The sequence below is a fragment of the Mchenga conophoros genome, linkage group LG7, assembly GCF_057382185.1.
Source record: "Mchenga conophoros isolate Kocher_MC1m ecotype Shallow Benthic linkage group LG7, M_conophoros_male_GT1.1, whole genome shotgun sequence".
Taxonomy (NCBI): domain Eukaryota; kingdom Metazoa; phylum Chordata; class Actinopteri; order Cichliformes; family Cichlidae; genus Mchenga; species Mchenga conophoros.
This window is the reverse complement of record NC_140532.1, coordinates 67,723,822-67,734,983: the sequence shown is the minus strand read 5'-3', so window position 1 is coordinate 67,734,983 and position 11,162 is coordinate 67,723,822.

Below are 11,162 nucleotides of genomic sequence, written 5' to 3'. Positions count from 1 at the left end.
AAAAAAGACAAGAAACTCAGAGGGAGAAATCAGAGAATATCAGAGCCAGGCAGAAGAAACCGATTTGGATCAGAGAGCAGGGTGTAGCTGAGCTGAGTCGTCTGGCTGCCAGATGCCAGCAGGCTGATGCAGACGGATGAGCGAGGCAGATTACTGAGGATCGGTGTTAAGGAGGTCGAGGGCTGCAGGAAGTGGGTTACAATCAGACAAACAGATCCTTTAATTGGTTATTTGGTCAAAGTGGAGCAGAAGCCGGGGCAGGTACGACTGGCTGCAGGCTGATTGGACGTCAGGTGCTGAGTGAGGGACTGAGCGAGATGGTAATAAGAAGAACACGGCATAAAGATAAAGACGTGATAACAAAGTATTCGAACATAAACCCAACAGTATTTAAACTGTTTTGTCGTACGGTGACCTCAGACAGACGGCAGGTTTCGGCACATTGTTGCTTGTTTTTCCCACATCAGTGTGTTTGTGAACAGGAAGTCCTTTGGGATTTAAATCCTGACAAAGAAAGATTTCTGTGAAAAAAGCAGTGAAACTCAAACACTAGAGGAAGTGCAGCTTTTGCTGCTTTACTTCTGCACCCTGGAGGTTGGTGCTCGGTAATCAAAGGCTAATTCAGCTGTGACACAGTCCCAGACTCAGTGCTCTTTGCAAGGATCCTTCCTTTCTCCACGAGCGCCACATCTGCACCACAAACACTGCTTCAATCATCTTCCTCAGGAGAATATTCCACACTAAACCGTCCTGTCATTTCCTGTTAGCAGAGTTTTATGTATGGAAAACCCATCAGGCAGGTTTGGCTGCAGTCGAGACAAACCTGCGTAACCGTCCTCTAGTAATTCACAGTGACATTTCTTATATAATCGCTGGAGGAGGACACAGGTTTGAAAGCATTGCTCTGTCAGAGTCCTTTGGAGCCGGTTTGTGACGGATGTTTGGATGACGGCGCTCGACTTTCCTTTCCACTCTTCTGTCTCCAGAAGTGCTGGATCTGCATCGTACTGCACGCCTGCTGTTATTCACTCTGACCCACAAATTGTCTGCAGCGGGGCTGAATAACTTTCAGCACTAACGGTCACGTCGAGGCCTCACCGGCCTGCTGTCTCTGCCCTCATTAATACTGATTATCAGACAGTTCACCCACACAGGCGCTCGGCCGCTCTCTGCGCTGCATTCCTCCCTATCGTGTGACGAAGCTCGGCTCATGCTGCAGTCACCGGAGGGCGCAGGTTTGTAGAATCGAGTGGATTTTAAAATCACAGTTGAGTCGAGCTGAAAAGCCAACGCTGTGAGAACATGTTTCAATTGTGTGAATGGATTAAATTCAGTTTTATTTATGGAGGTGAGGGACAGTATGGCTTCTCTTGCTTGTGGTCCTTAAGTAAATTACTGTAGTTAATTAGACGGACTTTTCCCAGCAGATCTGCCCAGATGTCCGTCTTCCATCCACCTGCTCCAGGTGTTTGTGCCCGAGTCTTCCCAGGAGCTTTGCTGTTGGGGCCGTTTGCCCCTGGTTGGATCTACAAAGCCAAATCAGTCCTGGGTGAGGGGCTAGCCTAAGCATAGCTCGCACGAAAGGTGATACTAGTCAGGCATCGAGTGATGCATGAACAAAACTGTGTTTCCCAGCACTTTCAGTTATTTTGGTCTCGGACTGAGTTCCATTTATTTTTGCTGATGTTCACCAGCTGCACAGCTGTCACACTGCAGCAGCACATGGTGCACACAGCTGTGGTCACTCATCGTGGGCATGAATGTCATTTTTTTTAATGATTTCTTTTTCAGGATTCATTTAGATGAGTTGGTTTCCTGGTACCGACCCGACTTTAAGTGTAGTCCATAAACTTTTGAAAAGACCTTCCAGAAGCTTAATGCTAAGCTGCTTTATCCAAAACCAGCTCTGATGTGTGTTTGGGGTCATTGTCCTGCTGGAACACCCGCCTGTGTCCAGCTGCTGATCTGAGGTGTAATTGCAGATTTTGGAGTCCGTCCTCCTTCATCACTCCAGAACCACGGCCCAGAGCGTGATGCTGCCACCGCCATGCGTCACAGCTGCAGTGTTCTCAGGGTTGAAAGCCTCACCTTTGCTCCTCCAATCAGCTCCATCTTTGTCTCGTCTGACCATCAAACTTTTGGCTCGTCCACGTGAGCTCGTTGATTTTGGAGCAGGAGCTTCTTTCTTAGTCAGTCCATGGAGATGTGAGACTGGCTTCACTGTGGAAGCGCCACTGTGACGGTGTGACAGTTTGGGTCTTCTTCCTTTCATAAAGTGGCACATCTGAATAACTTGTTCAGAAATGATTCACAGACCTTCACAACTTGTGGAAATGCGCAGTTCATCTTCTTAGAACGACTCCAAGAACCTCAGAGAAGATCCGAGTCCTTCCGACGAGTGCTGTCAAACAAATGCTTTTAATTTAAAGTGTCAACCACGATCACCTACGAGAAGTTAACCGACACCGTAGAACCTTCAGCTCCATTTATTAAAGATGAAAGTGAGTGTTTGTGAATATTTGAGCCTGTTTGTGTCACGGGTCTGGGTCCGTTGGAGGAGTTTCATGTTTTTGTTATTCCATGTTTGAGGTTATTATGTTTTGGTTTTAGTTTGCATCAGGGATTGTTTTCTTGTTCTCTTGTTGTGTTTATGATGATGATTATGATGTTTACTATTTGAGTTTCATGTTTAAGGATTTGTTCTCGGTTGTATCTCACGTTTGGTTTAGTTCAGGTTCCATGTGTCATTCTGTCTGTCTCTCAGTGTCAGGTCTGCGTCTTGGTGTGGTGTTCTCATTTCCTGTTTTATTGTGAAGGTCTGCGTCTCATGTGAGTGTGTTCAGTTTTACCTCTGTCTCGTCTTGTTGATCATTCCCAGCTGTGTCCACCACCTGTGTGTAATTCCCCTGTGTTTCTCTGGGTGTATTTAAGTCATGTCCTCCGTCATTGTAGTTGCTGGGCCGTCTGTGTATTCCACCCTGCCTCATCTGTGTTTCTACCATGGCTCACCCGTGTGTTCTCCCTGCAGTCCGCCGTTAGTCTCTTCTGGTCGTTCTCGTTAAGGTTTGTGCTCTGTAGTTTAGTTGATCCCAGTATAGTTTAGTTCTAGCTCCATTTGCCGTTTGTATTTACTTTCATGTTCAATAAACCACCTTTACACCTTCACGACTGCCTGCATTTGGATCCTCCTTCATTTCCTCCACACGGCTCGCCTCACTCGCCATGACAGTTTGCGTTTGACAGCAGAGAAATAAATTCAATTTCTTATACACACTTCTTGTTTTTCATTAAAGATGTATACTGTACGATCATTCCACCCTGGAAAGAGAAAACGTCAAAGAAATCATTCAAAGTAAGAATGTGAAATAAATTCACACAACCTTTAACTCTGCAGCGAGGTCACACAGCAGCAGTCTGCAGGCTTTCACCAGCTTGTCTTCATGAATATTCTCAGCTCTGTATCTGCCGTGGTCACAGAACAGTCCGAACATGGTGTAACAACAGACAACTCGCACATTACATTCATCTGCAAGATTACATGCAAAGAAGAACGCAATACGGAGCCTTCCATCCAGTGACGTCAGCGTGACGCAGCTATTTCCAAATATGACCCAAATATCTGCACAAAACCTCACTGTGTGTGTTACTGTCAGCATGTTTGCACGAGGCACAGGCGGCGTCAGTGCGCTGAAAAGTGTCTGTCAGGTAAGTCGGGGGATCGCATCTTCTGCTCTGTGGCTCCAGAAGCAGCAAATCCTCCCGATAAAGCGCCCCTCCCTCACCTCTTCACCTCCCAATTCAATTTAATTTAATTCAATTCAAATTCTTTATTGTCCAACAAGGGGAAATTAGTTTAGCAGCAGGATAAAAGTAAACAGAACAATAATATTAAATAATAATGACAATAATAGTGATAGAAAGTCACAGGACACTTGTTTGCCATTAAGGTGACAGGATGCAGTGGGGATAAAAGAAACCTGGAGTCTTTTAGTCTTCCTTGGAGGTACTCTACAACGGCGGCCGGAAGGCAACAACCAGGGTTTTAATAGTTTTGCAATTTTCATTAGTTTTTATTTTTATTTCGTTTTGACTTCAGATTTTCAATTTTATATCAGTTTTAATTAGTTTTTACCAGTTGTTTGCTAGTTTAGTTTTTATTTTTTTTTGAAAATCCTTAGTTTCAGTTTAGTTTTGATTAGTTTCAGTTATAGTTTTAGTCGTGTTTGCAAAAATTAAGTCCAACAAAATCCCAGTTTCATCACATCAGTCATGCTCTTCTGCTCATCCTTGGGTATGTTGCTATTCCAGCTACCATACCCTGCACAGGTCGCCTGTCTGTCGCAGGACTAACACGCAGAGACAGACAACTCACATTCCCACCTATGGGTTCTTTAAATAAATAAATAAATAAATAAATAAATAAATAAATAAATAAATAAATTAGGGCAGATGAACAACCATTGATACCAGGCAACTATAAAATGTATATCTTGGCCCCAATGAGACTATTAACTCTTGCAGCACCGGGTGTTCCTAATTTTGGTTCAAGTGAATTGATAAACTTTTTGAAGGTGATTGACTCACACAGTTGTGTAGATATCTCTGTCCTGTTGTCTCGGGATGCATCACGCTGCCTTGCCTGGGTTAGCTTCTGTTTCTGGGATGAGGGTTGAGTGCGCTCCCTTACCTTCTCAAGCTAAGCTAGGTTAGCCTTCTTGTGTGAGCTTTTCAAGTGCACTTTAAGGTTTGTGGGATTTTTTCCTTTAGAAATGTCCCTCATAATTTGTCTCTTTCCACTACAAGACACTTGCTTTATCCAAACACAGTCATATTCAAAGTAATCCCAAATTGGACTCTGGCGCTTTCTCCTGACTTTTCCTGACATGATTCTGCGCGTGGACGGAGCAGCAACACAGACGACTCGACTAACGTGCTGCCACCTGCTGGCATAATGAGACACAGCAAGAAAAAATCTGGGAACTAAACTTCATTTTCACCCTCGACTATTGTAGGACACGCACACATCAATGAAAACTAAACACATTTTTGCTATAAATTCAGTTAATTTTAGTTTTGTGAACACTCATTACAGCTTTAGTTAGTTTTCCTTTTTTGTTTTTATTTTTATTTCCGTTAACGAAAATGTTTTTTCACTTCTACACAGCAAATCCAGCATGTCCAAATTAACACTGTCGGATTTGATTTCAACACTATTAAAGTGTCTATATGGGTCCACACCAGAGAGTGTTAATTTAACTCTTTTTGGAGAGTTGGTACGTTAACTCTGATTTAGTGTTAAACACCAAATCTGTCTGGAGTTGATAATTTAACACTTGGTGTTAAGAGTTTATATATTAACTCTCAAAGAGTATTTTAGTTTAACTACGTAAGAGTTATCTTCTAATTCATTCTAAAAAGCGGGAATTTTACTGTTCTGAACTTCTAGAAATTTCTTTTGGAAATAAACATTTACTAAAAAGACGCAATGGTTTTGAAAAACATTTATTCTGAACTGTGCACCACAATTTCAAAACATTTTCTGAAAGATGTAACAGTATACATGTTCTCACTTTCATTAGAATTTTGTTTGTCAAAAGGTCTGACATGGTAAATGCAAATAACAGCGCCCATGTGGTTTATGAGAACGACACACAGAGTGTTTCACTACAGACGCAGGAGGCTGATGACGCGGCTGAAGGAAGACTCTCCGGCTCGGTGATTCTGATTGGTCTCAGCGTGCCGGCGCCGTGATGCGTTCCTGACCTCAGACTGTTCATCCATCATCGGCCTGCAGCAGCTTTGGCGGCCTCAGCAGCAGGATTCAACGCTGCTGACGTGCTGATGAAGCTGAGGGGCGTTAATGCGCTCTGAGGGCATTAAAACGCCGGTGCTGAAGCAGGAACATTAGGCGTGCGGCGTCTGCGCCGGGCTTTACATCAGCGCTGGACTCTCACAGTGTCGTGCACAGTTTGCTCTCCGGCCTGAAAGCAGTACGATGCATAATAATAAATCTTCTCCCACTGATTTATGGATCAGCCGCTGAGCTGATGTTTTCATCGTTTGCATGTGAAATCAGGCGTCTTTCGGCTGTTTTTGACCAGAATGATCAATCTGAGGAAAATTCAGACCTTCGTGTTTTTGCATTAGTCATATGTGAGACTGCATGTTTCCAATATTCGGTTCGGTGTTTGACCTTTTCTGCTCTCAGAGCTTCAGCTCCTGTGGGACTGGCCACCTGCCCGGGCTGAAGACGATCGATGGATGGAAACTGTACTTCTGTGAAATGCTCCTCTCTGCTCCACCTCTCCTCCCTCCTGTTTTGTAAACATAATATAATCTGCATGTGTCAATCAAATTACCTCCAGATCTCTCATTTTTCATGTGATTATTAAGTTATTCATCCATTTATTTTATAATACTTTATCAATACATATCAGCGATCAGAAAAACAAAATATTAATGCGCTGTCTCGTGATGTGAGAGGTGATGTCACGGGTCTGGATTATGATGAATTATTCTCTGTTGATCAAAGTAGGAAAAGGAGAATAAAATGAGAAGATGTCAGTGAGAAGTAAGACAAATAAAAGTCGTACAAACTCATTTTGTTTTAAACCCAAGGAGTAAAAGCAGGTTTTCAGACGGGTTTTGAAAGTGTCTGATGTGAAGGAGCAGTTTGTTCCACAGTTTAGGATCAGTCCCAGCAAAGACCTGGTCTCTGTGCTTTAATCTGGACCTCAGGACAGCTTTGACCTGCAGACCTGAGCGATCTTGCAGGAGTGTACCAATTCAAAACATCAGAAAGGTATGAGGGTGCTAACCCGTGCAACGCCTTAAAAACAAATAATTAAATCTTAAAATCAAATGGAAAACTAACTGGCAGCCAGTGTAATGATGCCAGTGTGGGAGATATGTGTTCTTGCTTGCGTGTACCAGTTAGTAACTGTGCTGCAGCATTTTGGACCAGCTGCAGATGGCTAACTGATGGCAGGCTGACACCAGCTGTCCTCAACATGAAGAAGAAGGCTTTCAGGAGCAAAGTGAAGGAGGAGATGAAGGCAGCACAGCGGGAGGTGAAACGCTGCCTGAGGGAAGCAAAGGACACCTACAGGAGGAAGGTGGAGCGGAAGTTGGAGAGGAACAATATGAGGGAGGTCTGGAATGGTGTGAAAACCATCACAGGCCACAACACCAAGAAAAGCACAGTGGGGGGGACTGTGGAGAAGGCAAACGAACTCAACAACTTCTTCAACAGGTTTGACCAACCCACAACCCCCCCACCCTCACCTTCACTACAGAGTCCAATCCCCACTCTCCTGCCTCCCTCGCTTCCCCCCCTTCCTGACACCATGACACCCCCCTCCTCCAATCCCTCTCTCAGCAGCAAGACATCTCCCCCCCTCCCCTCCTCCCAAACATCTCCCAGTGTCACAGTGGATCAGGTCAGGAGGCAACTGAGGAAGCTTCGCCCCAGAAAGGCAGCAGGCCCAGACAAGGTGTGTCCTAGGATGCTAAAGGCGTGTGCTGCTGAACTTGGGGAGCCGCTACAACGAGTCTTCAACCTCAGTCTGCGACTGGGGAGAGTGCCCGCCCTATGGAAGACATCCTGCATCATCCCGGTCCCCAAAAAGAACCGGCCCAATGAGCTGAATGACTTCCGACCGGTGGCACTGACGTCACATCTTATGAAGACTCTAGAGCGGCTCTTCCTCAACCTCCTCCGACCACAGGTACAACATGCCCAGGACCCACTACAGTTTGCATACAAGGCGGGTGTCGGAGTGGAGGATGCCATCCTGTACCTCCTACACAGAGCCCACTCACACCTGGATGGGGGAAAAGGCACGGTCAGGATCCTGTTTCTTGACTTTTCCAGTGCCTTTAATACCATCCGGCCCTGTATGCTTCAGGAAAAACTGAACAGGATGGAGGTGGACCCCTGCCTGGTGGCTTGGATCTCCGACTACCTCACCGACAGACCACAGTATGTCAGGCTGAAGGACATCACGTCTGACACTGTGGTCAGCAGCACAGGAGCACCACAGGGAACTGTGCTGTCCCCTCTTCTCTTCACCCTGTACACCTCTGACTTCTGCTACAACTCTGAATTATGCCACATTCAGAAGTTTGCAGATGACACGGCCATCATGGGGTGTATCTGGGATGATCAGGAAGAGGAGTACAGAAGTCTGGTGAGGAACTTTGTCGCATGGAGTCACACAAACCACCTGCAACTCAACACCTCAAAGACTAAGGAACTGGTTGTGGACTTCGGGAGGTCTAGAGAAGGTCCACTGCCGGTTCAGATAGAGGGGGAGGAGGTGGAGGTGGTCAACAAGTACAAGTACCTCGGGCTGTGGGTGGACAATAAACTGGACTGGTCATGCAACACAGAGCACCTGTATAAAAAAGCCCAAAGCCAACTGTACTTCCTCAGGAGGCTGAGGTCTTTTAACATCTGCAGGAAGCTCCTGAGGATGTTTTACCAGTCGGTGGTTGCTGGAGTACTTTTCTATGCTGTGGTGTGCTGGGGGAGCAGCACAGCAAAGAAGGACTCATCCAGGCTGGAGAAACTGATCAGGAGGGCTAGCTCTGTGGTCGGCATGAAGCTGGACACTCTGGTGACAGTGGCAGAGAAAAGGACATTAAAGAAACTGATGGACATTATGGACAATGCTGGACATCCTCTGCACACGGCCATTAACAACCAGAAGAGTCTGTTCAGTGACAGGTTGCTTCTCCCCAAGACAAGAACTAACAGACTTAAAAACTCCTTTGTCCCACACGCCATCAGACTGTTTAACTCCTCTCTGGAGGGGAGAAGGAGGGGAAACAGGAGGACAAAGGAGGGAACAACTAAGCTGTAGTGCCTCTTCACCTCACTGTACAATACCTTGTGCAATACTTTTGTAAATAGTCAACAGTGCAATAGACTCAATACTTGAAATGTGCAATTCACTTGTATTTTTATTTTTATTCCTATTTATTCTATTTATCCCCTTTGTATATTTTATTTATATTTGTCTCTGTATTTATATATATGTGTGTGTGTGTGTGTGTGTGTGTGTGTGTGTGTGTGTGTGTGTGTGTGTGTGTGTATAACTCTGTAACTTCTGTCGGTGCTGTGCTTTTTTGGAAATCGAATTTCCCAGAGGAACCCACCCGAGGGATTAATAAAGTTCTATCTTATCTTACCAGAGTAAAGACAGCAGTCGAGGCATGAACAGCTCTCTCAGAGTCTCTGAAACATGGTTTCACTTTGCAAGTAGCCAAAGATGAAAGAAACTGGACTTGATTACAGCGTTAATCTGTTTATCAAACGTTAGATTAGAGCCAGAGATCACTCCTATGTTCCTCACAAAGGCTTTTTAAAGAAAATACATTTCTAAAGGGCCAAAGTTGCAGTGGTCACAGGGACCAAACACAATCACCTCAGTTTTCTGTTCATTTAAGCTAATAAAGTTTAAATGAACAGCACGGTGGTTAGCACTGTTGCCGCACAGCAAGAAGGTCCTGAGTTCAATTCCAACATCAGGCCGGGGTCTTTCTGTGTGGAGTTTGCATGTTCTCCCCGTGTTTGCGTGGGTTCCCTCCGGGTACTCCGGCTTCCTCCCACCGTCCAAAGACATGCAGCTTGAGGGGATAGGTTAATTGGATAATCCAAATTGTCACTAGGTGTGAGTGTGAATGGTTGTCTGTCCCTGTGTGTTGGCCCTGCGACAGACTGGCGACCTGTCCAGGACATACCCCGCCTCTCGCCCTGTGACAGCTGGGATAGGCTCCAGCGCCCCCCGTGACCCTGAAAAGGAGAAGCGGAAGCGAATGGATGGAAGTTTAAATGTTCTCTTCTTCCATGTTTTCCAGTATTTGCTTTTCCCGTTCCTGTTTGTAATTTTGTTTCCGTGTTGAGTTACTTGTGTTTGCATCTACATCCTGTCGCCACACAGACGCCCGTCACACAGTCATCGTGGGTCACTGTTGGCTGTTAGCTGCAGGCTAACACCTGCAGACAGGTGTTGTGCTGTGTCGCTGCTGGATACAGAGCTGCTCCCACCTGCCTTCGCAGCATCACCTCCTTCATCATTCGCTTGTTATTTTCTTTGAGTATTTTAATAATCCTCCTCTGCTCACACAAACCCGTCTGTGCAGTAAAATATGAACATAACAAAGTGCACGAGCCTCTAAACATCTTCTTTATGGCCGACTGACAGACGTGTCTCTGGGAAGCACAACAAAATGTAAGTGAGGATATTACTCAACATACACATCAATGAGAGGGAGAGCCAATCGGCGTGCTGCTGTTTAAGCCTGGTTTTCTGCCGCAGCGCGACAGATTTGTGGATATTTCCCCCTGTTTTTATAACATCGTTAAAACAATGAGTTTCTGTAACCGGAAGGTCGCCGGTTCGATCCCTGGGCTCTCTGTCCTGGTCGTTGTGTCCCTGGGCAAGACACTTTACCCTACTTGCCTACTGGTGTTGGCCAGAGGGGCCGATGGCGCGATATGGCAGCCTCGCTTCTGTCAGTCTGCCCCAGGGCAGCTGTGGCTACAACCGTAGCTGCCTCCACCAGTGTATGAATGTGAGAGTGAATGAATAGTGGCATTGTAAAGCGCTTTGGGTGCCTTGAAAAGCGCTATATAAATCCACTCCATTATTATTATTATTATTTTTCAGTTTGACGAGAAAGTGGCGAGCGGGAGTGAATCTGTCACGATGAACATGCTAGAAGCTCTCACAGTCTCTGATTCAGCATCCTGACTTTGTGAAGTCCTTTTCCGCCTCCTCTTCACCCACGCCTTCATCATTTTCCTTCAAAAAACTTCTTATGTCTGTCTTGAAGTGCTTTAGCTGGAAAGCCACCACATCAACCTGACGTGCAGCATCAATGACTGGTGAAGGCTGAGACGTTGCTCTGGGCTACAAAGAAATGAAACATGGTGTTGTAATAATCATTTGGTGCTTTAGAAGTGATTAGGCTCCAGCAGCTGAAAGCACTTTGCAGTGAGGGATGAGCTGAAGCTCAGCAGATGGAGATGGATGAGAGCGCGAGCTTCATGCATCAGCGCGGTGTTAACGAAGCGCTGGTGTTTGTGAATCACTCTGATGAAAGAGCTTCTCCTCGCGCCGTGTTGTGAATATAAAAAGGCATTGAGACGCCCCGTG